The sequence below is a fragment of the Lissotriton vulgaris genome, chromosome 8 (assembly GCF_964263255.1).
Source record: "Lissotriton vulgaris chromosome 8, aLisVul1.2, whole genome shotgun sequence".
Classification (NCBI taxonomy): Eukaryota; Metazoa; Chordata; class Amphibia; order Caudata; family Salamandridae; genus Lissotriton; species Lissotriton vulgaris.
The window spans coordinates 21,439,345-21,464,796 of record NC_141696.1 but is presented as its reverse complement, the minus strand read 5'-3'; the positions used below and the strand labels follow the sequence as shown (position 1 = coordinate 21,464,796).

The window sequence follows — 25,452 nt, the reverse complement described above, 5'->3', positions numbered from 1 at the left end:
TTTACATATCTTAACGGGGCAAAGGATATTACACCCTCAATTGATGGCCTCCGCTTAAAATGGAGGGGAATTGATTGTGGGGCTATTATAGATACTGTTCAGGAGAAATACCCACATTTGCTGAATTCTTGCCTGTCCCCCAGCGGAAATAATGATAAATTGATCGCAGATTTTGAAGCTTTATGCTCAAACATTAAAACCCTCCTGTCAGTCCCACTGCCCAATGACCGTAAAGAGCCACAGTGGTTTGACTCATCTTGCTCCCTGGCTAACAGATAATTAAGAAAGATACTCTCTGCCAAACCAAGGTGCAGAGTTGCAGTCCAAGCTGCTAGGAAAAATTATAAAGACAAAATATCAGAAAGGAAGGCTAACCTGCTCTCTGACCACTGGGAAAAGTTGGTAATTAGTGCCAACTTGGGTGGCAGCGGCCCATTTTGGTCGGCTGTCAGGAGAACGCGGGAAATGGGCAAAGAGCTTACACAAATCAGCTGCAATATAACAAGTGCAGCCTGGGAGACCCATTTCTCCAAAATCTATGCAGCCCCCTCCAATGAGCACTCTCTCCCTAACTCAGGACAATTGGAGGGTCTACAGATTCTGGACCATGAAGTCAGGAAAGCCATAAAAGAGAGTTTAGGTAACAAGGCACCCGGTCCAGATGGTCTTCCTATCGATATCATTAAACATAATGTCGAGTTATGGACACCAATACTCCTTAATATTTTTAATAGTCTCCCAAAAGTAGCCATGCCTGTTACCTGGTCTACTAGTATCATTGTCCCTATTTATAAAAAGGGAGACAGATCAGATCCAGCAAATTATCGTCCTATTTCCCTCCTGGATAACACTTTAAAAGTACTGGGACGTATAATTTATAATAGGGTATTGGAATGGGCGGTTTATACTGACTTTTTAGATCCTTGTCAGATGGGGTTTAGGAGTGGGGTAGGAACAGTGGAGCAATGTTTAAATTTGAAACTGATAATAGATAAATATTGCATTGCTCGCTCATCCCCTGCCTATTTAGCTTTTATGGATCTCTCATCCGCATTCGACTTCGTGAACAGATCCAAGCTCTGGTCAATCCTACTATCCAATGGCCTTGATGAGACTCTCGTTAGATTTTTAGCCTATCTCCATACTGACTAAGCATGGGCGGAAAATCCGTTACGCTCGCGGATTTTGCGGATTTTCGGGAAATCCGCAATCCGCGAGATTTGCGAATTTCCCGCAAAATCCGCAAATCCGCGAGCAGCGGATTTTGCTCGCGCTGCTCGCACTGTTCGTGTGAGTTCGCGCCCCGCGAATAAGTGCAAAATTGCAGAAATACGATCTTAGCAAAACTGAAAGTAACTACTTACCAGGTTCAAAAGTTCAGGCACATCATTAGTAGCCATTTCCTGTAGTGCTTCCTGAGGGGCCCCTCCAGAGTTCAGTTGCCAGTTGAAACTATTATGTGACCCTGCTCTGAACCTCAGAATAGTTACACATATGCCACAAAGGTCCTGAATTACAGCTAAGGGAGACAAGCAGGAGCCAGGCTGGAAGTTAAAATCCATTAATCAGCCCCTAATTCATTATTGTCAGTTGGGGCAGGGCAGGTGTTGTAACTAATTTTGCAACAATGAAAGCACTTAGCAAGTGCAAAAGATCACTAATCAGGGCGCACTAAGGAAGCAGGTGCCAGCTAAAAAAATATTCTGTGACACATTAATCAGCCCCAAATTAATTCAGGTCACTTGAGGCAGGGAAGGTGTGCTTTGCTTTGCCGAAAATAATGTACACTGGACAACCAGAGGGTGTGGTGATGAAACAGAGGGTGGCATGGGTGGGCCAGAGGGTGGCATGAGTAGTCAGAGAGTGGCAGTGGTGACAGAGAGTGGCAGTGATGAAGAAGAGTGTCCCAAACAGGCTGGACACGTAGAAACAACAAGTTCGCGAAACTTGCGACCCGACAGGTAAGTTCGCAATTTGCGAAATTGTAAAAACCCTCGCGAACTGGCAGAAACACGGGCGAACACAAAAAAAAAAAAATCCGCAAATTCGCGGGAATTCGCGGATTTTGCGGATTGCGAATCCGCAAATCCGCAAAATTCGCGGATTGCCAATCCGCAAAATCCGCTCATGCTTAATACTGACCTGAAAGCACGGGTACGTATCGGGATGGGTGGAGAGGTCTCTGGAGCTATAGAGATAGGGAGGGGGGTGAGACAGGGGTGCGTTTTAGCACCCCTGTTGGTCATCATTTATATTAATGGCCTGTCTAATTGTTTGAAAAAAGCCACCCCTGATGTCCCAACAATTCTAGGCAATCCCCTACCTACGCTGTTATATGCAGACGATGCAGTGCTTTTGGCACGCACACCTAATGCTTTACGTCTGCTTGTACATAGTTTCGTAAGTTTTATGGAGGGATTGGACCTGAAAGTTAATTTTAAAAAGTCTTTTATTATGTCTTGTGGGGCGGGTAAAAGGAAACTTAGTACAATTCGAATTGGTACAGATAAATTAGAATCTGTCCATAAATTCCCTTATTTGGGGTTGGTTTTCGCTGCGAACAGCTCGTGGAGTGGGCATTTGGCCCACGCCACGAGCAAGTTCTCGAAAGCCAACAATTCTGTTCCGAGTCTCCCTCGCCCAAAGAAAATTGGTGCAACAAAGGCTATTTTAAAGATTTTTAAATTACAGTGTTCTCCTGTCGCTACGTATGGAGCAGAAGTATGGGGGTCGGACAGCAGCATCTGTATTCAAAGAGAGGAAAATCGTTTCTGTAGATAAGTGCTGGGCGCACCGATTTCTTCGTCTGTTTTTATTTGTCACAATGAACTTAACCTCCCCTACATAAGTGATTTTATTAGAGCAAGACCAGCTCTCTTCTGGATTAGAATCTGGAGGAACAATGCCGCTGTCCTCACACAAAACATCATTAAGGACTGTCTAAATTGTGAATATGGTATGCAGATTCCTTGGTTTACAGAAGTTTTTAAATCGCTTAATGAAATTGGAAGAGGTATTTTGTTCACTGACCCAATGACAATTGAATTAAAGGACAAAGCTGAGGTACAAAAAGCACTTTATGCACTTTATAGAAACGGACGTATAGGAAGAGAATCCCAGAAATCAAGGGTCATGAAATATATAGGAAATGGTCTTTGTATGCAACTCCTGCCGCCCTACCTTTCCCTCCCTTTGTCAAACTGGGAGCGATCCCTATTGTTCCGTTTAAGGGCAGGAACTGTGACATTTTTGCTGTCTTTTCCTATGGGGTACCGACATAGTGCAGACCTTACTCCATGTCCTTGTGATGGTGTGAGCACACAAGATGACCTGCACTTTTTATTTTTCTGTAAATTTTACATGAAATTCATTAAATGGCTTTTAACTCCGTATTTCAGAAAACACAGACCTCTCACACTCAATGAATCTTATATGTTGTTGCTTACTTTGGATACTGATGAACTGACCTTTCGCACTAGCACTATCTTAACACCTTAGCTGCATGTAAACATTTCTCCCCAGTGCTGCGCTGTCCATTAGAACTAGTGCTGAATGGACGTTCAATGGTCGTGCGCAGCACTGGGGAGGTAGCGCTGCTGACGACCATTGGCCGTCAGCAGCACTTAAGGGGTTAAGATTAGCCATACGTATGCGCAAGACAATGGAAAACCCCTGAAATCAGAAACTAGTCAAAGTGACGCTACTGTGTAAAAAATTTAAAAAATTTATTGTACAATTATTATATGAATTACGATGATATCATGGAATGTTATTTATATGTATTATATGTAAATGTGTGTTTTTGCTGTATTCAGTACTTTTATGAATTTTATGAAATTCGAATAAAGGTCTTTTGAACTTTGCTAAGACCTTGTTAGCGATAATGCGTGAATATCGATGTATTCTCAGCGATATTCACGGATTTCGCCGCTATCGCCGTAAATGTTATCGCTTTTGAGTTAAACGTTGCTAATAGCATGTTATCTCAGCGATAAAATCTGGCAGTGTTTGGCGATAGGAAAATTGTCGCTAAGCCTATTTAGCGATAATTTTCACTAGTTGTTGGTAATATGCCCCCAACTGTGGATAGAAAACGCTGAGCTATGGACACCAAGCAACAATTACGTGGTTATATGAGAATGAATTTGAAAGTTCCTTTTCTTTTCACAGGTAATTTTCCGATTATTGTAATAATTATCTCGAATGCTGTTGTTTTTTGTGCGGTAAGACAACTCTTCGGATTAAACTCAAACACTTTTTGTTCAATATCTCCCTCCACACTGCACCCTCCCTAAGTCCCTTCCTGTAATTCAGTCACTCTGAAACTCTCGAACATGAACTGCAGAGTCAGTGCTTCCAGAACCTGTGCATTCTGGGAATACTGCTCCTGGGGATCCTGTCAGGACAAAGCAATTATAACCTGGAGTTCACCTGCAAGAAATGCAGCAAAGTCTAGAAAGTTCCCTGCACTTGAAGGGCCCGATTCACAGAACTAACTTAAGACAAAATCCTAAACTTACTACTTTTAGTATTCACAGAAGGCATTTAGTGGTAGTAAAGTTAGGATTTTGTCTTAAGTTTGACTTAAGTTTGTCTTAAGTCAAACAAACGTAAGACAAAATCCTAATTTTACTACTACTAAATGCCTTCTGTGAATACCAAAAGTAGTAAGTTTAGGATTTTGTCTTAAGTTAGTTCTGTGAATCGGCCCCAAACAAATTTTTTCAATTCACTTTTAATGTGAACCTTTTGCACCACTGCCAATGACCAAGAGCTCTTTCTTGGCAAAACATGGCCTGCCAATACAGGTCTGCAATCCAGCACACACAATCAGGTACAACAAAGGAGTGTGGGTAAGGTTTGCTAGTGACATTTTAGTCCCCTTACTCATTGTGCAACTCCATTTACAACCTACCAATGAGGATCCCACGAAATCATGAGATACAGGATGAGATGTACTATAGCAAAGTATCTTAAACAAAGCTGTGACTATCACAAAAGTGCAGTGTTTGTAGAGGGTTGCAAATCATGAAGTGGACAAGAGGGTCATTGAGGAGGAGACCCAGCAACCCACTTGCCATTTCAAAGCCTTAGCTGTGCACAATGATGACTCCGGAGGCCGGTGCCACCAAAGTAGAGTACCAGACGGGATCCCTACCATCCATCTCCAAAATGACCGGGAGCTCTCCCTGAGGCCCTGCCTTGGAAGTGATGTCTCTTCTTGGCCATGTGACCAGAATGTAACGTTGCCCATGAGCCCCAACGCTGAAGCCCTGTCTTTAGAAGTAACACCCGAAATGAGCCCCGACCCACAACTCCTCTCCCCGGAAGTGGCAGAAATTGGCCTCCTGACCACCATGACCACCTTAGCTTGTCCAGCTTCCTCCCTCCCGCACAAGAACAATTTGCCTGTAACACAGACTCTTCTTTGCCAGTGCATAAAGGCTGCACTAGGAGAGAGCTGAACTATACAACATCTCTGTCAGTTTGGTGCATTTCAGCCCTCTCCCTTTCACGCAACGCAGTGCAACAACTTCCCTTGCTGCCCTGCCTTGTGTGAAATGAAAGTATGTATGCCCCAGTGTATGCATGCAACCCACTCTCGCCAGATATAAAAATCTGATCAGGTTACTACGACACACACTATTCTACGCACAATCTGCACTCTGGGTAGAGTGTCTGAACTGGTCTGTTCCTCTATACTTGTAAACCAAATTAGTGCCTGCGTTGGTGCTAGGCGGCACACGGTGCTCCAGTGCTAGGAGGAAGTCAGATGTGCACCATATCATAAAAAATATGGCACATTTCTGCTCACTCCTTTTCATGCACAACAGCAGAGTAACTACCCTGATTCTGCCCCCAAATTCTTACATCCCTCTTATTGCTGTGACGTGTTGGCCAACTCAAGACATTCTGACTCAGTTATGATGCCCTTCCAGCACCATTGCATCATTGGAACATCACGTTCCGGTGGTGCAATGTGCCACTGGTATATTCATAAGGCCACGTAAAGCCATGTTATATGGCTCTTTAGGGCCATATAAATATTCTCCCCCTTTCAGGCAGAAAGTGTGTGAAAGTGGCATCCCATGGCTGTTGCTGGGGGCGTTCCCAGAAACATCCATGGCCTTTTGACACTGGCCCAGATTTACAAGAAATCGTAAGTCTGAGGCAGCGCCAAAAGCTTACGCCTCCCCAGGGGAGTAGTAGGGAAGGCAAAACCAGGAGAACTATCTTTATTTCTCCTCGTTTTTCCTCTCTATGTCTGCTGCATTTAACATAGAAATAGGAAAAAGCCTCTTGTGATTGTTTTCGTGAAGGAAGGTTTCCCTTCCTGAACAACAAAATCATCCCTGCAGCGCAGGCTCCCTTGCACCATGGTGAAAAGGCAGCCCATTGTGTGCCAGCACAGGGGAGAGGGACAAGAATTTGCCATATATCTCATAGATACAGCGCATTCCTGCCCTTTTCTCTTGCCGTAGGACAGTGCAGCAGCAAGGCCTGCGACGCTGCTCTACGGCACAAAACCATAACTGAGGCCCTTCATTTTTGTGGTCGGCACCGTGATAACTTCGGCTTGCGACAGTCATTGCTCCAGCATTCACTTCATGATACTGTTTGCTATAGGAAGGTGATGTGGTGACATGGTGGCACACTCACTCCTACGTTACCTGCCTAGATGAAAGCACCAGAGGTCTAATCCCGGCTTCGCATTTGGACATATTTGGTGATCTTGGGCTCATTTTTGTTGTCCAGATTCGCAAAGGTGTCATCATCACAACTCATACCTTTGCTCCTGTAGGAGCTCTCATACCTTCCATACGTACGTTTCTGAAAGGTGGCATCCGCGAAGCATCGTCGGCCTGTTTGTGGATGTCCATGCCAGGGACAGATTTCCTGGAGTATTCAAACGTGAATGTCTTTGCTTGGACACTTTAACCAGCGTCACAGTGATAAAAGCACAAATGTAACTTCGAAAGGCATTTGCACTCCTAACCTTTTTCCCTCCACATTTCGACTCCAGACACAGGCTCAAGCTTCCCAATGGAATCCGCGTGCACTTCCAGGATGAGCGCGCGCCGGCACAGGGCGGGTGAATTATGCAAACAGACGGGTCTCCCAGAAGTCATCACGTCCTCCAGGTCGGCCAGCTGTGGAGCCAAGGGGCCGCCCTCTAGCCTCGGACTGGGAAGGCAGAACTTCCTGGTGTGATCAATCCACACCAGCCCCAGTTCCCATCAGGGATATCGATCGATCCAAAGGCTTTGTAGCATTAAAGATGAAGATCTGCGCTCAGCCTCCTTCTCAAGGGATCCCAAGGGCTGATCAATAGGACTCCTTGGATGAATGGTCTTGGACTTGGAACTCATCCGTGCCACGTGCAGACAAGCGTAGGACAAAGGTCGAGTACAAGATGGCGCTCAGATCTTGAGCTGGCAGACTGGTTGGGACCAGACGGTGGAAACAATCCTTTTTCCAACACACAGCACGTCATTCCATCACATGGGACCATTGTTTTCTTCCAAACTGTCGAAGGTCTCAGGCATAAAAGGGTGGTGGACAACCAGAGGGCAATTCACTTATGAGCAGCATGATGAGCACCCACAGTGAGCAAAGGGGCTTCCAAAGAACTCAGTATTGATCAGAAGAATGGGCTGCCACCGTACCCAATAATGAGGAGCATGATGGACTACTGCAGAAATCCAGAGGCCAGCAGGCAGGAGCATGATGTGCTGTTACTAATGACCATGATGGGCTGGCTGAATACCACAGCGCCTATAACTGCCGGAGTCAAGCTATCCAGGCTGATGAGGGCTGAAAGCCCGAAACCGGTCCTAGGATGCTTGATTCCGGTCCAGGGAGGACCTGGCTTGGCAGTTCAACTGGACTGTTCCCATGGGGCACAGGGTCAAGACTGAGTTGCATATGGCTGGGTCTGACCGGGGGTGGCAAAGTGAGCTAAAGAATGAAGATGGATTCTACCCAGATTTGGGATTGGGGGTGAGTGTCTGAAAATTTTCAGCGCTCCATCCATCATCTCCTTGTGTTTACTGTGGTTTTGCTGATGACCACGACGGGCTGCCTCAATACCACTGTGCCTATTACTGCTGAGCATGGGGTGGAATTACTGATGGCCATGATGGGCTGCCTCAATACCACCGCAACTATCACTGGATCACTGACAAAATATTGAGTACAAAAATATAGACATTAAAAATATCGAGTTTATAATATCGACTACCAAAATATCAAAATCCAATCTACAAACAGGTAAGTACAAAAATAGCGTTTATAAATAATATAGTTAGTCAAAATATTGAAGTTTTGTAAATGTCTTAAAATTAATTTAAAATAAATGAAATATTAAAATAATGAACTAAAACATACTTAAAATACTTAAATAACCTTAAAATTATAAAATAAATATTTAAGTTAAAAAAAAATATATATATTTTTTAAAACAAAAATATATATATTCACATGATATTAATTTAAAAAACACAATATTTGTACCGTAGGCTAGCGTAGGGGTAAAAATTACTATTCCCACTCCAAAGAGTGAAACAGTAGGGAAAGCGTTGGCTAGCGTAGGGGTAAAAATTACTATTCCCACTCCATTGAGTGCAACAGTAGGGAAAGCGTTGGATAGCGTAGGGGTAAACATTACTATTGCCACTCCAGTGAGTGCAACAGCAGGGAAAGATTTGGATAGCCTAGGGGTAAAAACTACTATTCCCACTCCAAAGAGTGCAACAGTGGAGAAAACGTTGGATAGCGTAGGTGTAAAAATTACTATTTCCACTCCAGTGAGTGCAACAGTAGGGAAAGCGTTGGATAGCGTAGGGGTAAAAATTACTATTCCCACTCCAAAGAGTGCAACAGTAGGGAAAGCGTTGGATAGCGTAGGAGTAACAATTACTATTCCAACTCCAGACAGTGCAACAGTAGGGAAAGCGTTGGATAGCGAAGGGGTAAAATTTACTATTCCCACTCCAGTGAGTGCAACAGTAGGGAAAGCGTTGGATAGCGTATGGGTTAAAATTAGTATTCCCACTCCAAAGAGTGCAACAGTAGGGAAAACGTTGGATAGCGTAGGGATAAAAATTACTATTCCCACTCCAGTGAGTGTAATCGTAGGGAAAGTGTTGGATAGCATAGGGGTAAAAATTACTATTCCCACTCCAGTGAGTGCAACAGTAGAGAAAGTGAATACTGCGTATAATATTTTAAAAGAAAATTAATATCTATAAAAAATTAATTAAAAGTAAATATCAATTTAATATAATATAATAATTAATCAATTAAAAATGACAATTAATTATTACGATTAATTACCTATTAATACAAATAATTACAAATTAACATTTAATTAATTAGCAATTAAATTTAGTTAACAATTAATTCAAAATAAATACCAATAAATAAATTAAATTATTTACTTAATTATAATTACATTACTTCCCACCCTATTCTCCTGTAAACCACAACCCACTATGGAAAATAAATTAGTAAAATTAACATAATTATCAATTAATCAATTAAGTAAACTTAATTGCCAATTAAAATGTAATTAACTACCAAAAATTTGTATTTAACAATTAATTCACAATAAATACCAATAAATACATTTCAATATTTAATTAATTATAATTAAATTACTTCCCACCCTATTCCCCTATAAACCTACAACCTGCTACGGAAAATAAATTAGTAAAATTAGCATAATTATCAATTAATCAATTAAGTAAAATGAATTGCCAATTAAAATTTAATTAATTACCAAATAAAAAATAATGAATTATTAATTCAAAATAAATACCAATAAATAAATTTAAATATTTAATTGATTATAATTAAATTACTTCCCACCCTATTCCCCCATAAACCCATAACCCGCTACAGAATTAAATTACGCAAAAATTAAATAATATCAAATTCATTACTTAAAATTAATTCTAACATAAATATCCACTTTTCACACATATACTAACATACAAAACACTATAAAAAATTCGATATTATTAAAATTCGATAATTTTAATAACCTATATTATATATTTTGATATTTTGACTTTCTATATTTATAACATTCAATATTACATTACTTACCTTAAAAACGATATTTTTTATGACTATATTCTGTCCATTCGATATTTTGTCCATTCTATATATTGAAGTCAATATTTGTGTAATTTGATATTTTGTACTCAATATTTTGTCTGTATACCGGTGGGGTTGGTGATGACCATGATGGGCTGCCCCAATACCACTGCTCCTATCACTGTTGAGTATGGGGTGGTATTACTGATGACCACTATGGGCTGCCTCAATACCACCGCGCCTATCACTGCTGAGCACGGGGTGGTATTACTGATGACCACGATGGGCTGCCTTAACACCACCATGCTTATCACTGCTGAGCATGGAGTGTTATTACTGATGACCATGGTGGGCTGCCTTAACACCACCATTCTTATCACTGCTGAGCATGGGGTGGTATTACTGATGACCACGTTGGGCTGCCTCAATACCACCACGCCTATCACTGTTGAGCATGGGGTGGTATTACTGATGACCACGATGGGCTGCCTCAATACCACCGCGCCTATCACTGCTGAGCATGGGGTGGTATTACTGATGACCACGATGGGCTGCCTCAATACCACCGCGCCTATCACTGCTGAGCATGGGGTGGTATTACTGATGACCACGATGGGCTGCCTTAACACCACCATGCTTATCACTGCTGAGCATGGAGTGGTATTACTGATGACCATGGTGGGCTGCCTTAACACCACCATGCTCATCACTGCTGAGCATGGGGTGGTATTACTGATGCCCATTATGGGCTGCCTCAATACCACAATGCTAATCACTGCTGAGCATTGGGTGGTATTACTAATGAGCATGATGGGCTGCCTCAAAACCACTGATCCTATCACTGCTGAGCATGGGGTGGTATTAGTGATGACCATGATGGGCTGCCTTAATAGTTCAGTGCCTATCACTGATGAGCATGGGGTGATATTACTGATGACCACGATGGACTGCCTCAATACCACCATGCCTATCACTGCTGAGCATGGGGTGGTATTACTGATGACCATGATGGGCTGCCTCAATACCACCGTGACTAACACTGCTGAGCATGGTGTGGTATTACTGATGACCATGATAGGCTGCCTCAACACCACCACGCCTATCACAGCTGAGCATGGGGTGGTATCACTGATGACAATGATGGGCTGCCTCGATACCACCGTGACTAACACTGCTGAGCATGGTGTGGTATTACTGATGACCATGATGGGCTGCCTCAATACCACCACGCCTATCACTGCTGAGCATGGGGTGGTATTACTGAAGACCATGATGGGCTGCCTCAATACCACCGTGACTAACACTGCTGAGCATTGGGTGGTATTACTGATGACCACGATGGGTTGCCTCAATACCACCGTGCCTATCACTGCTAAGCATGGAATGGTATTACTGATGACCACAATGGGTTGACTCAATACCACCAAGCCTATCACAGCTGAGCATGTGGTGGTCTTACTGATGACCATGATGGGCTGCCTCAATACCACAATGCCAATCACTGCTGAGCATGGGGTGTTATTATGTTACTCTTTACTGTTGAGCATGATGGTGTCCCCCCCATGCCACAGTCTTCTTTAGTGATAAGCATGATGGGCTGCCACCGCGCCTATAACTGATGATTGGTTAGCGTGTTGGGATACCACAGTACTCGGAGAAGCTTGATTGGAATGATGTCATGCCACAGTCCCCATAACTGGTGAACACTGGAGAAACCATCACAAAAGTATTGAGGGTTCTGTTGTTTGCACAATGATTTAGTGGGAAATGGACAATGTTATGTTTAACACATTGATGATATCAAGGTTGAATGTATTTATGAAAAAATTATTATAGAGTCGAAACACAGAAAACTAATGTGTTTTTTATGTTATTTTCATATTTAAACAGCTTCCCCTGACGAAGGGCATTAAAATACCCCGAAATCCATTGGGAATGAGATTTTAGGCTACGCTACCCTACGTGATGTGGTAAGAGGCCTGGATTGGCACAACTGCCTCATGTGAAGCAAATGGGTCTTTGGGCAGTGTTATCGTGACTAAGAAAGCTAAGTTGGATGAATTGGAAAAATATGGAATAAACACAGTGAAAATGAAAAAGGCGCACGTTGACTTTTTGATGCTGTGCGATTAGGTCTGAAGCACAGTGTAGCTGCAACCTGGTGTTTGGTTTCAAGTACGTGCAAGGAGGCGAGGCACGTTTAACCCAGTCTGCACGCAAACAGGATTACATTGAGAAACAAGAAAAACGGACAAACGATGGTGTGCAACTGCCACTCTTGTGTACATTGAACACCGGAGACTTCCACAGTCCTACATTACTCGTCACTGATGGCTCATGGAAGTGCTGAGGAATCCACAGCAGAGCTAAGCAGGTGACATGGAGGCACAGAGAGGCAGAACATGTGACGTGCAGTCTTATGCTGGAGGGCACGGGAGGCTGGTGGCTCTGGGTGGGTGGGAGGCAGGGCTGGTGCAAAGGTCTGGCAGCAGGTTCAGTGCAGGTTCGAGCTGCACCTGCTGGGAGGCAAAGAGAGGCAAAGGCGGTTCACTGTCAGTGGAAGGAGAGGGTTCGGCTGCCGGAAAGCTGCCCTTTTGTCTTTGCAAACGCTGTTTCGTGTTACTTTGTGTCAAGGGGCCTCATGATGCACACCTCCGGTGCACTGGACCCTTCCGTGGTGGTCTGTGCGTGCAGGTTTGTACTGGAAAGGGAGACGACAAGTGCAAATCCAATCCAAGAGAGTGCACGCGCTCTCTGCGCATGGCATGAAGAGTGTGCGCCAGTGCAGGGTGGCACCGGCACCAGGCCCTCTCTGTAGGTGTGTCACTGCACTGTGTTATCTCATTGCATGTAGCTGAGCTGCTGAAGAAGATTCTGCTTTGTGTTGTGCAAAACTGTAGTGACTTGAAGCCCTGGTGTGAAAACATCTGAGGTGCTGTTGACTCCATTAATGAAGTGTCAGATACACCCCGGATGTGTGTGCGTGTGTGGGGGGGGGGGGGGGCAGTGCGCTCACTTTCTTGGTGTTAAATACATCTGCTCCGTAATGAAGGGTGTCATTTGTCTCCAAAACAACAATAGAGGAAGTATAGAGGTAATGATAGAATCACCCTCCTAACTGATCCATGTAAACAACAGGATCCTATCAATGTGTAATGGTGACTAATTTCTAAAATTTTCTATATAGGTGTGGAAATAGGCTCTCTCTTATAGTAACAAGACGAGGGCACTATGTGCTTTTAGAATACCCCTCACACACTAAGAATCCCTTAGTGTCATGCTTCATCATGGGGGTCTTCCCGTCCCTCTACAAGGCGGGGCATGCTACGACCTACGAACTACGTGGGAGCACTAATTTTGTTGTGACAAAAGGCTATGTGTGGTGCAGTGTAGGTGATATCAGTGAAGTGTAGGGACCTATATATGTGAGTGCAAGATAAAAATTTTAAAATTCCCTGGCTAGTAGAAAAAATCTATTTTATTAACTTTTCTGTCTGGGAACGTTAAAAAAGGGGGTTTTGTAGTAGAGCTATTAGATAGCTACCTGGTCAACATGTTTCATAAGCAGTCCCCTACTGCTTATTCATCAGGACCTCTGGTGGTCCCTACAAAAAATGCTCAGTTTTGGTTCTAAAGTAATATGCCTAAAGTCCTACAACTGGGTAGCAAAAATCAGCCACCAGGTTGAGCTTCCGGGCATGAGTGGGCCCTGGGTGAAGCGTGAAAAATATGGACCTATTGTGGTCTCTGTAAAGGAAAACGAGAGAAAAAAGAAAAGAAATACAAGACATGTTTACAAGGTTATTTCCACATAGTCTCAACGTCTGTATTTTTGAGAGTTACACAATCATTGCGTGACCCCTCTTGGTTTAAGCGTTCGTGTTACGCTTCATGAGGAGAGAGAAGAGCAAAAATACACTTTTCTTAAAGATAATGTCACTCGTTTTGGCAAACTTTTGTCAAACGCATATTTTCAACCACACAATATGCGGGCAGAATTATCTCAAAACACACACACACGTGACTCCATACACTCATGTAGCACCCTCATGGCAAAGGGACTAGGGACATGAGGACTCCGTTGCTATGAACATCGAATGTGAGACAGTGGGTCCAGATTTCAAAAGTAATATTAAAAGGGTTTAAAATAATTTTGAAATGAAAGAAAATAAAGGGAAATAAGGAGCCATTGTCAATCCACGAAAAGTGTGGAAAAACGAGTAAAAACGGGTGCATACATACTAGTAAGGCAAATGTTACGTGCCCCATGAGCTGGCAAATGAAGGGTGTTCCACGCGGTAAACTGTAAAAGAAAACCGCACCCTTTTGTCAATTACGCGTTACTCGTAAATACATTTGACCTTGGTGGTGTAAGTGACCAAGTTTAGAGACTCGTGGTCAGAGTCTATTACTTACGTTACTCCTTTTGTGCAATGCCTTAATCCTACCCTTGTGCCGCTCCGAGGGATAGGTGCGACCAGTATCTACCGTCTTTTAAACCCAATGAAAGTTGTGTTGTCATCTCTAGTTTCCGACGGCAGTAAAAACTAGTGCGTTAACCCAAGATTGCCGCCGAACGCGGAACATCGGGTTGGACCTGGAGAATGCTACAAAGTATTTCTTCTATTTCACTTTGTGTTCTCGTTTGTTGTAAATGCATTGTTTTCAAGGAAGAATGCCAATATTCTCCGTTGCTAGTAGATTGATGAGACTATCAATAATCTCTTTCTATTTCAAATGAAATTATCTCATTGGGGATACTCCTTTTCTATATCACTTCGGATTCTCGTTTATTTAAAATACATTATTTGCAAGGATTACCAATGTTCCTCGTTGCTAGTAAATTAGTGAGACTAGCGATAATCACTATCTGTTTCAAATGACATTGTCTCATTGGGGATACTCCGTTTCCTATATATCTTATGTGATCTATGAAGATATATACCCATCTTGAAGTTTTCTGTAATTGGAAAGGAGTTGGTCACGTCTTTAAGGCATTGCCTTTTTTTTATCGAGTGGAGGGGCAACAAGTCGTTATAGTGATTCTTTCGTTGGCAAATCGTCACCTTCTCGCCGATCATAAACTTGTCACATGGGCAGTGTTTCGTAGATGGAAAAGCATATATAGGATTTGCTCCCATGGGTGGATGAGTTAGTAAATCCTAAGTTGCAGAAGGGGGAAAAAACAGTGCTTATACTATAGTTGTCCCCATGGGATTTCATCATTCAGGCCAGTTTTGTTGGTGTTAATACGGAAAACCCATCTCTGTTCATTTTCTAAGAGGCGTTCCTCATTCTCGACCAATTCAATTATTGTCCAAGCAATGTCCTCAGGTTATGGCCACTTTCCAAGAAATGACTGGTCAGTTTTGTACAGGATTTTTTGCATTTGATCGTGCTCTTATGTTCCCCTATTCTAGTCTTTATGGCCCTGCTTGTCATGCCAACGTATTCCAAGTGGCATGGGCAGGTGATGAGATATACCACATTGAGACTAATACAGTTGTTAAAGCATCTCTGCTCCCAGGTGGTCCCATTGTGGAAAGTCAGTTTCTTGCTTTTTTGGTTAAACAACATACTTTACAATTACCACATGGGTGGTGTCCTTGTACAAAATTAGGTTTTTTTAGAGTTGATTTATTCGGCTCTTGGTCTCGTATGTACCAATATGTCTCTTATACTCCGTGCCTTTCTGTGGCAGAAGATGGGTTTTGGTATCTGTAGACCTCCGCTATTGAGCATCTTCCAGTTCTTGTTCACAATTCTTGTCACCTGGTTTGAGCTTGTGTTATACGTGGTTATACAAATGGGTCTCTGCTCTTCTTCCTTAGGTACCTTCTCCTCCAGAAGTCTTTCTCTGCAGTTATTTCTTGCCCTTTTGTATGCCTGGTTAATGATTCTATCCGGGTATTGGCGGGTTTCCAACTTTTTCCGTAGATCGTTCGACTGGAGTTTGAAAGTCTCAATTTCTGTGCAATTTCTGCGTAGGCGCAGAAATTGACCATAAGGTAAATTATCCCGCAGATGTTTAAGATGGAAGCTCTGGTACATTAAAAGGCAGTTCTTAGAAGTGCTCTTGAAGTGGGTGGTGGTCATTAACCTGCCATTCTTGGGAAAGATGTTCAGGTCAAGGAATACAAGATTGCTGTTTGAGATGGTGCTGGTAAACTTGAGGAAATCATCCTGCAGGTTCAGCCAGGTCAAAAACTGTTGAGAAGTTCTTTCATCTCCATCCCAGATGATAAGGATATCATCGATGTACCTTTTCCAAGTCCTGATGTTGTCTCTGAAAGGATTTCTGGGGTTCAGTATCCTGGTTACCTCCAGGTGATGCACATAAAGACCAGCTATGCTGGGAGCAAATGTGCTCCCCAAGCTGGTCCCGTGCTTCTGGAGGTATATGGTGCCATTGTATTCAAAGAAATTTTCTTTTAGAGCCAGAGAACAACATTCCATAATCACATTTCTTGGGGTTTGGTATTCCCAGTCGTCTTCAAATAGGACATCCTCGATGATGGCAAGGGTTTAGTTGTGTGTGAGGCTAGTATATAGGCTCTCCACATCACAGCTGATTAAGAGCTGGGTGTTAGGATCAAAAGTCAGGTCCTCTAGTAGATTCAGTACGTCTTTGGTATCTCTGAGGTAGGTCGATGTCCGTTGGACCATTGGTCTGAGAAATGCATCCGCAAACTTGGAGACCGGTTCTAAAACTGATCCAATCCCCGAGACAATGGGACGTCCCGGGGGATTGTCCAGACTTTTGTGTATCTTTGGTAGAGTGTACATATAGGGGGTCTTAGGGTTTTTTTGACAAAAGAAATCCCCTTCTTGTTTAGCGATCCAATTGTGGGCCAATGCCTTCTTCACCATTGTATTAATTTTAATTTTTATACTTTCAGTGGGGTCCGCCCGGAGAACTTCATTGTTGGTCATGTAGGAGTCGCATACACTCGTTGTCGTATTGTATCTTGCTTTGTATTACCGTGGCCCCACCCTTATCTGCTGGTTTTATTACTATTTCGCTGTTGTTACTCAGTTCTAGTAAATGAGGAGCAAAAAGCATTACAAGAACTGAGTAACAACAGCGAAATAGTAATAAAGCCAGCAGATAAGGGTGGGGCCACGGTAATACAAAGCAAGATACAATACGACAACGAGTGAAATTAATACAATGGTGGAGGAGGCATTGGCCCACAATTGGATCACTACAAAAGAAGGGGATTTCTTATGTCAAAAAAACCCTAAGACCGCCTATATGTACACTCTACCAAAGATACACAAAAGTCTGGACAATCCCCCGGGACGCCCCAGGACCTGACTTTTGATCCTAACACCCAGCTCTTAATCAGCCTATATATTAGCCTCCCACACAACGAAACCCTTGCCATCATCGAGGATGTCCTATTTGAAGACGACTGGGAATACCAAACCCCAAGAAACGTGATTATGGAATGTTGTTCTCTGGCACTAAAAGAAAATGTCTTTGAATACAATGGAACCATATGCCTCCAGAAGCACGGGACTAGCATGGGGAGCACATTTGCTCCCAGCATAGCTGGTCTTTATGTGCATCACCTGGAGGTAACCAGGATACTGAACCCCAGAAATCCTTTCAGAGACAACATCAGGACTTGGAAAAGGTACATCGATGATATCCTTATCATCTGGGATGGAGATGAAAGAACTTCTCAACAGTTTTTGACCTGGCTGAACCTGCAGGATGATTTCCTCAAGTTTACCAGCACCATCTCAAACAGCAATCTTGCATTCCTTGACCTGAACATCTTTCCCAAGAATGGCAGGCTAATGACCACCACCCACTTCAAGAGCACTTCTAAGAACTGCCTTTTAATGTACCAGAGCTTCCATCCTAAACACCTGCGGGATAATTTACCTTATGGTCAATTTCTGCGCCTACGCAGAAATTGCACAGAAATTGAGAATTTCAAACCCCAGTCGAAAGATCTATGGAAAAAGTTGGAACCCCACCAATACCCAGATAGAATCATTAACCAGGCATTCAAAAGGGCAAGAAATAACTACAGAGAAAGTCTTCTGGAGGAGAAGGTACCTAAGGAAGAAGAGCAGAGACTCATTTGTATAACCACATATAACACAAGCTCCAACCAGGTGACAAGAATTGTGAACAAGAACTGGAAAATCCTCAATAGCGGAGGTCTACAGATACCAAAACCCATCTTCTCCCACAGAAAGGCATGGAGTATAAGAGACATATTGGTACATACGAGACCAGAGCCGAAAAAATCAACTCTAAAAAAAAACCCTAATTTTGTACAAGGACACCACACATGTGGTAATTGTAAAGTATGTTGTTTATCCAAAAAAGCAAGAAACTGACTTTCCACAATGGGACCACCTGGGAGCAGAGATGCTTTAACAACTGTATTAGTCTTAATGTGGTATATCTCATCACCTGCCCATGCCACTTGGAATACGTTGGCATGACAAGCAGGGCCATAAAGACTAGAATAGGGGAACATAAGAGCACGATCAAATGCAACAAATCCAGTACAAAACTGACCAGTCATTTCTTGGAAAGTGGCCATAAACCTGAGGACATTGCTTGGACAATAATTGAATTGGTCTAGAATGAGGAACGCCTCTTAGAAAAAAAACAGAGGTGGGTTTTCCGTATTAACTCCAACAAAACTGGCCTGAATGATGAAATCCCATGGGGACAACTATAGTATGTGCACTGTTTTTTGCCCCTTCTGCAACTTAGGATTTACTAACTCATCCACCCATAGGAGTAAATCCTATATATGCTTTTCCATCTACGAAACACTGCCCATGTGACAAGTTGATGATCAGTGAGAAGGTGACGATTTGCCAACAAAAGAATCACTATAACGACTTGTTGCCCCTCCACACAATTAAAAAAAGGCAATGCCTTAAAGAAGTCACCAACCCCTTTCCAATTACAGAAAACTTCAAGATGGGTATCTATCTTCATAGATCACATAAGATATATAGGAAATGGAGTATCCCCAATGAGACAATTTAATTTGAAACAGATAGTGATTATCGCTAGTCTCACTAATTTACTAGCAACGATGAACGTTGGTATTCCTTGCAAATAATTTATTTAAAAAAAACGAGAATCCGAAGTGAAATAGAAAAGGAGTATCCCCAATGAGATAATTTCATTTGAAATGTGCATCCTGCTCAACACCCGCTCCGTCCACAGACACGCCATCGAACTCTGGAACCTCCTAGACACCACAGCCCCTGACGTTGCCTTCCTCACAGAGACCTGGATGAACGCCTCTTCAGCTCCCGACATCGCCATCGCTATCCCAGAGGGCTACAAGATCGTCCGGAGGGACCGCAACGCCAACCAGATGGGAGGAGGCATCGCCATCATCCACAGGAACACCATCCGTCTCACGACCAGCACCGACAACACCCTGACCACCGCCGAACACCTGCATTTCCAGATCCACACCGACCCGAACGCCACCCTCAGAGGCACCCTGATCTACCGACCCCCGGGACCACGCACACAATTCAGCGAGGACATCGCCGACTTCGTCAGCCCGCATGCCCTCCCCTCCGCCGACTACATCCTCCCGGGGGACCTCAACTTCCACCTGGAAAACAACAACGACCGCAACACCAGCACCCTGCTCGACAACCTCGCCAATCTTGGACTCAAGCAGCTGTGTCCACCCCCACCCTCCTCGCCGGACACACACTCGACGCAGTCTTCTCTTCCAGCACAGACATCGACTTCAGCCACACCACAGAGCTTCAATGGACGGACCACAGCTGCGTCCACTTCACCTTCAAGAGAACGACGACCCACCACCACCAGCAACAGGCCGCCCGTAGAAGCTGGAACAAGATCACAGCAGACCAGCTCGCCACCTCCCTGAGCCAACACCCTCCTGCCAGCTCAGCGAACCCCAGCCAGGCCGCCGACAACCTCACGAAGTGGATCAGCAACTGCGCGGACGAACTCGCCCCACTGAGGACCCCGCCCAGCAGACCCGGCAGCAAGAAAGCCCGTGGTTCACCGACGAACTCAAGTGCTCCAAGAAGAACTGCCGAGCCCTCGAGAAAGTCTGGAGAAGGGAACCTACACAGGACAACAGGACCACCTTCAAGCTAGCCATCCGGAAGCACCACCAGCTGATCCGCGCCGCCAAGAAAACTGCATTCAAGGACCGGCTGGACAACAACGCACACAACTGCAAGGAACTCTTCAACATCGTGAAAGAGCTATCCAACCCCAGCGCAGGAAACAACGACATCACCCCATCGCAAGACCTCTGCAACTCCCTCGCTTCATACTTCCACAACAAAATCGCAGACATACACAACAGCTTCAACAACCAACCAACGCACACCAAGACCGAACAACCACCCCCCACCACCACCCTCCACGCCTGGACCCCGATCAGCACCGAAGACACCATCCGCACGATGAACTCCATCCACTCCGGATCACCGACCGACCCCTGCCCTCACCACGTCTTCAACAAGGCTGACGCTGTCATCGCACCCCACCTGCGAGACATCATCAACACATCCTTCGACACCGCCGCCTTCCCTGAGAGCTGGAAGCACGCCGAACTCAGCGCTCTACTCAAGAAACTCACAGCGGACCCCAACGAACTCAAGAATTACCGCCCCATCTCGCTCCTCCCGTTTCCAGCCAAAGTCATCGAGAAGACCGTCAACAAGCAGATGGCCGCCTTCCTCGAGTCGAATGGATCCCTCGACCCCTCACAGTTTGGCTTCCGAGCCAATCACAGCACCGAGACCGCCCTCATCGCCGCCACCGATGACATCCGAGCCCTGATGGACAACGGAGAAACAGCGGCCCTCATCCTCCTAGACCTCTCCGCGGCATTCAACACTGTCTGCCACCGCACCCTAGTACAGCGCCTCAGCAACGTCGGAATCCAGGACAAGGCGCTGGAATGGGTCATCTCCTTCCTCGACGGAAGAACTCAGAGAGTCCGCCTACCACCGTACAAGTCAGAAGCCACCAAAGTCATCTGCGGCGTCCCTCAAGGATCCTCTCTGAGCCCCACCCTCTTCAACGTCTACATGAGCCCCCTCGCGGCCATCGCACGCCAACACAACCTCAACATAATCTCCTACGCCGACGACACCCAGCTGATCCTCTCCCTGACCAACGACCCCGCCGCCGCCAGAGCCAACCTGCACGAAGGGATGAAAGAGGTAGCCGAGTGGATGACGACCAGCCGCCTGAAACTGAACTCGGACAAGACGGAGGTCCTCATCCTGGGTCCTCACCCTCCGCCTGGGACGACTCCTGGTGGCCTCCCGCCCAGGGCACCGCACCCAAACCGACAGACCATGCACGCAACCTGGGCTTCATCCTGGACTCCTCCCTCTCCATGACCAGGCAAGTCAACAACGTTTCCTCGGCGTGCTTCAACATCGTACGCATGCTACGGAAGATCTTCTGGTGGATCCCCACCGAGACCAGGAACACCGTCACCCAGGCCCTTGTCACCAGCCGACTGGACTACGGCAACGCCCTCTACGCCGGTACCACCGCCAAGCTCCAGAAGAGACTCCAGCGGATCCAGAACGCCTCAGCCAGACTCATCCTCGACATCCCACGAACCAGCCACATCTCCGGACATCTGAGAGACCTTCACTGGCTCCCCGTCAACAAAAGAATCACCTTCCGCCTCCTCACCCACGCACACAAAGCCCTACACGACCAAGGCCCGAGCTACCTCAACAGCCGGATCAACTTGTACGCTCCCAAACGCCACCTCCGATCAGCCAACCACGCCCTCGCCGCCGTCCCCCGCATCCGAAGAGCGACTACAGGAGGAAGGTCCTTCTCCTACCTGGCCGCCAAGACCTGGAACTCCCTCCCGACCGACCTGCGCCTGACCCAAGACCACCTCTCCTTCAGGAAGAAGCTGAAGACCTGGCTGTTCGAGCAGTAGCAGCACCCCCCTCCAGTGGCGTCACTAGGGGGGTGCGGGGGGTGTGGTCCGCACCGGGTGACACCCTCACATGGGGGTGACACCATCTGGTTATGGTTACGCTGTGCAGGGGTGTAACAAACTCCCCTGCAGCCCCCCAGTCTTCAGCACTTGAAGGGGGCCCCCTTTGAGAAATTAATCCTTCCTGCCTGCGCTGGGCTTGGAGGACTCGTTCTGATTGCCAGGTACCAGCCACGGATCTATTGTGTATTTTCCTGCTGCTCCCTCTGTCAGACTGTCAGCCCCGTCAGCCTGCCTGGAACAAACATAGTTGCGAATCTTCGGCGCGGGCGGGGCTGCTCAGAAAGTCATTGGAAGAGGCTGTGCTTCCTGCTCTGTCTGGTCTCGTATTTCCGTGGAGCAGAAAGCCATTGAGCGCGAAACAAGGAATTACGAGGTTAAGTGTGCCTGCTGTTCACACTTAAAATATTCAGAAACAGTTTGTGGCGCTGCCGCCTGCCCTTCCAGCGTTATACCCACCTGGAGGAGAACTGAATGCGACTCTGCACCCACTAGAAAAATACATTGAAATGCTCCTCTGCTGCAGTCCTGCCCAGGATGGTCACAAAACTTCCAAAGCTGGGGACGTCGCTGCTCAAGGAAAGGAGCAGATAAACTGTAAGCATGAGGATTATTAGGCAACATCTCCGATCTTTCTTTGTCACTTATGATGTGCATTGTAGTCACTGCATGCCAGGTTATCAAATCCGTGGCTTATTTTGGGAGCAGAGCAGAACACGAGTTAGCGGCCACATTATCGGCCCGTTTTAGAATCCCAAGCACACAGGAAGTGCTCCAGTGACTGTGATTAGAAAGCCTGCACTTGATGGGGTCATGATAAACTTTCCACACAGCACCTGCTCGGGCCTCTACATGCCCCCCACCCCTCCACAATGGGAGGGTCGAAGGCTGCGTCAGAGGCCTACACATGTTTGTTGAGTAGGCTGGGGCGCGACATGTACAGACGCTCCTCATGGCAAGAGTTTGGCATGCACAGAATAAGGTAAGGTGAGTCCTTATTATTATAGTCTGTTCTACGTGCTGTAGCTGCTTGATGGCTGGCACTGCACCACCTGTATTTCTGCAACCACTACCTTAAATTGAGAATATCACCGTGAGAAGTTGCTGTTGGGAGCTGGATAGCAAGCCTCCAGCCTAAGGATGAGTTTGCAGGAATAGCAAAATGCAAAGTAAAGGACAAAGTACTGGTAACAAAACCATGCATGTCTTTAGTTTTTCCTATTCAAACCATCAAATATAAACCATGCAGTTGCAGATATGAGTGTCTAAACGCATTAAATCAAATAGCAAATCAGAAATAGACTAATGTAACTATAGGGCTTTTTTTGAAAGGTCTATTGGTTGAGAGGGGAGATGGTGCAGGCAGAGGTGAGATGGTGCAGGCTGAGGGGAGATGGTGCAGGCGGAGGGGAGATGGTGCAGGTTGAGGGGGAGATGGTGCAGGTTGAGGGGGAGATGGTGCAGGCAGAGTGGGAGATGGTGCAGGCAGAGGTGAGATGGTGCAGGCTGAGGGGGAGATGGTGCAGGCAGAGGGGAGATGGTGCAGGCGGAGGGGAGATGGTGCAGGTTGAGGGGGAGATGGTGCAGGCAGAGTGGGAGATGGTGCAGGCAGAGGGGAAATGGTGTAGGCAGAGGGGAGATGGTGCAGGTTGAGGGGGAGAAGGTGCAGGCAGAGGTGAGATGGTGCAGGCTGAGGGGGAGATGGTGCAGGCAGAGGTAGAGATGGTTCAGGCGGAGGGGAGATGGTGTGGACAAAGGGAGAGATGGTGCAGGCAGAGGGGAGATGGTGCAGGCAGAGAGTGAGATGGTGCAGGCAGAGGATGAGATGGTGCAGGCGGAGGGTGAGATGGTGCAGGCGAGGGGAGATGGTGCAGGCAGAGGGGAGATGGTGCGGACAAAGGGAGAGATGGTGCAGGCAGAGGGGAGATGGTGCGGACAAAGGGATCGATGGTGCAGGCAGAGGGGAGATGGTGCAGGCAGAGGGTGAGATGGTGCAGGCAGAGGGTGGGATGGTGGATGCAGAGGGAGAGATGGTGCAGGCAGAGGTAGAGATGGTGCAGGCGGAGGGGAGCTTGTGTGGACAATGGGAGAGATGGTGCAGGCAGAGGGGAGATGGTGCAGGCAGCGGGTGAGATGGTGCAGGCAGAGGGTGAGATGGTGCAGGCAGAGGGTGAGATGGTGCAGGCGGAGGGTGAGATGGTGCAGGCGGAGGAGAGATGGTGCGGACAAAGGGAGAGATGGTGCAGGCAGAGGGTGAGATGGTGCATGCGAGGGGAGATGGTGCAGGCAGAGGGGAAATGGTGCATGCAGACGGGAAATGGTGCAGGCAGAGGGTGAGATGGTGCAGGCGAGGGGAGATGGTGCGGACAAAGGGAGAGATGGTGCAGGCAGAGGGGAGATGGTGCGGACAAAGGGATCGATGGTGCAGGCAGAGGGTGAGATGGTGCAGACGAGGGAGATGGTGCAGGCAGAGGGGAGATGGTGCAGGCAGAGGGGAGATGGTGCAGGCAGAGGGGAGATGGTGCAGACAAAGGGAGAGATGGTGCAGGCAGAGGGGAGATGGTGCAGACAGAGGGTGAGATGGTGCAGGCAGAGGGTGAAATGGTGCAGGCAGAGGGTGAGATGGTGCAGGCAGAGGGTGAGATGGTGCAGGCAGAGGGTGAGATGGTGCAGGCAGAGGTTGAGATGGTGCTGCCAGAGGTTGAGATGGTCCATCCGGTAAGTTGTGAGGGGGTGACACCATGAGTTACCCGCACCGGGTGACACCAGCCCTAGTGACGCCACTGCCCCCCTCCCCACCCCCAGCGCCTTGAGACCCTACGGGTATGTAGTGCGCTTTATAAATGTCATTGATTGATTGATTGATTGATTTATTGATTGATTGATAGTCTCATCAATCTACTAGCAACTGAGAATATTGGTATTCCTTGAAAACAATGCATTTACAACAAACGAGAACACAACGTGAAATAGAAGAAGTACTTCGTAGCATTCTCCGGTTCCAACCCGATGTTCCGTGTTTGGCGGCCATCTTGGGTTAAAGCACTAGTTGTTACTGCCGTCGGAAACTGGAGATGTGTAAACAGATATGAGGACCCCACTCTAATTCATAGAGGGCGGTGGGGAAAGTAATTTTAAGAAAAGAACAGACGTCCAGAGTCGGTGGACAGTGAGGATGGTGTCTTATTTTCAATGATTCTGTGACATTTTATCCAAGATATTGTGATGATCATGTTTATTGTTAAATGTTTTTAAAGTGTTTTTTAATATTTTGTAAAGTGTAATAAAATGTATATACTGTTACCAAACACATGTGGTGATATGCTTTTAATCA

General features: G+C 46.0%; 1 protein-coding gene across 2 annotated transcripts in view; it reads right to left on the bottom strand.

The window, feature by feature from the left end:
• Nucleotides 1–25,452, bottom strand: part of LOC147693260 (pepsin A-like) — a 126,848-nt gene that overhangs the window by 93,888 nt on the left and 7,508 nt on the right. Inside the window, exon 1 of one of the 2 annotated variants that reach the window (XM_086933655.1) lies at nucleotides 14,344–14,487. The exons of the other annotated variant lie outside the window; for it this stretch is intronic. The gene's annotated coding sequence lies outside the window, so the exon portion shown is untranslated. Of the gene's footprint in view, nucleotides 1–14,343; nucleotides 14,488–25,452 lie in introns of those variants that run through there. 2 annotated transcript variants of the gene reach the window in all.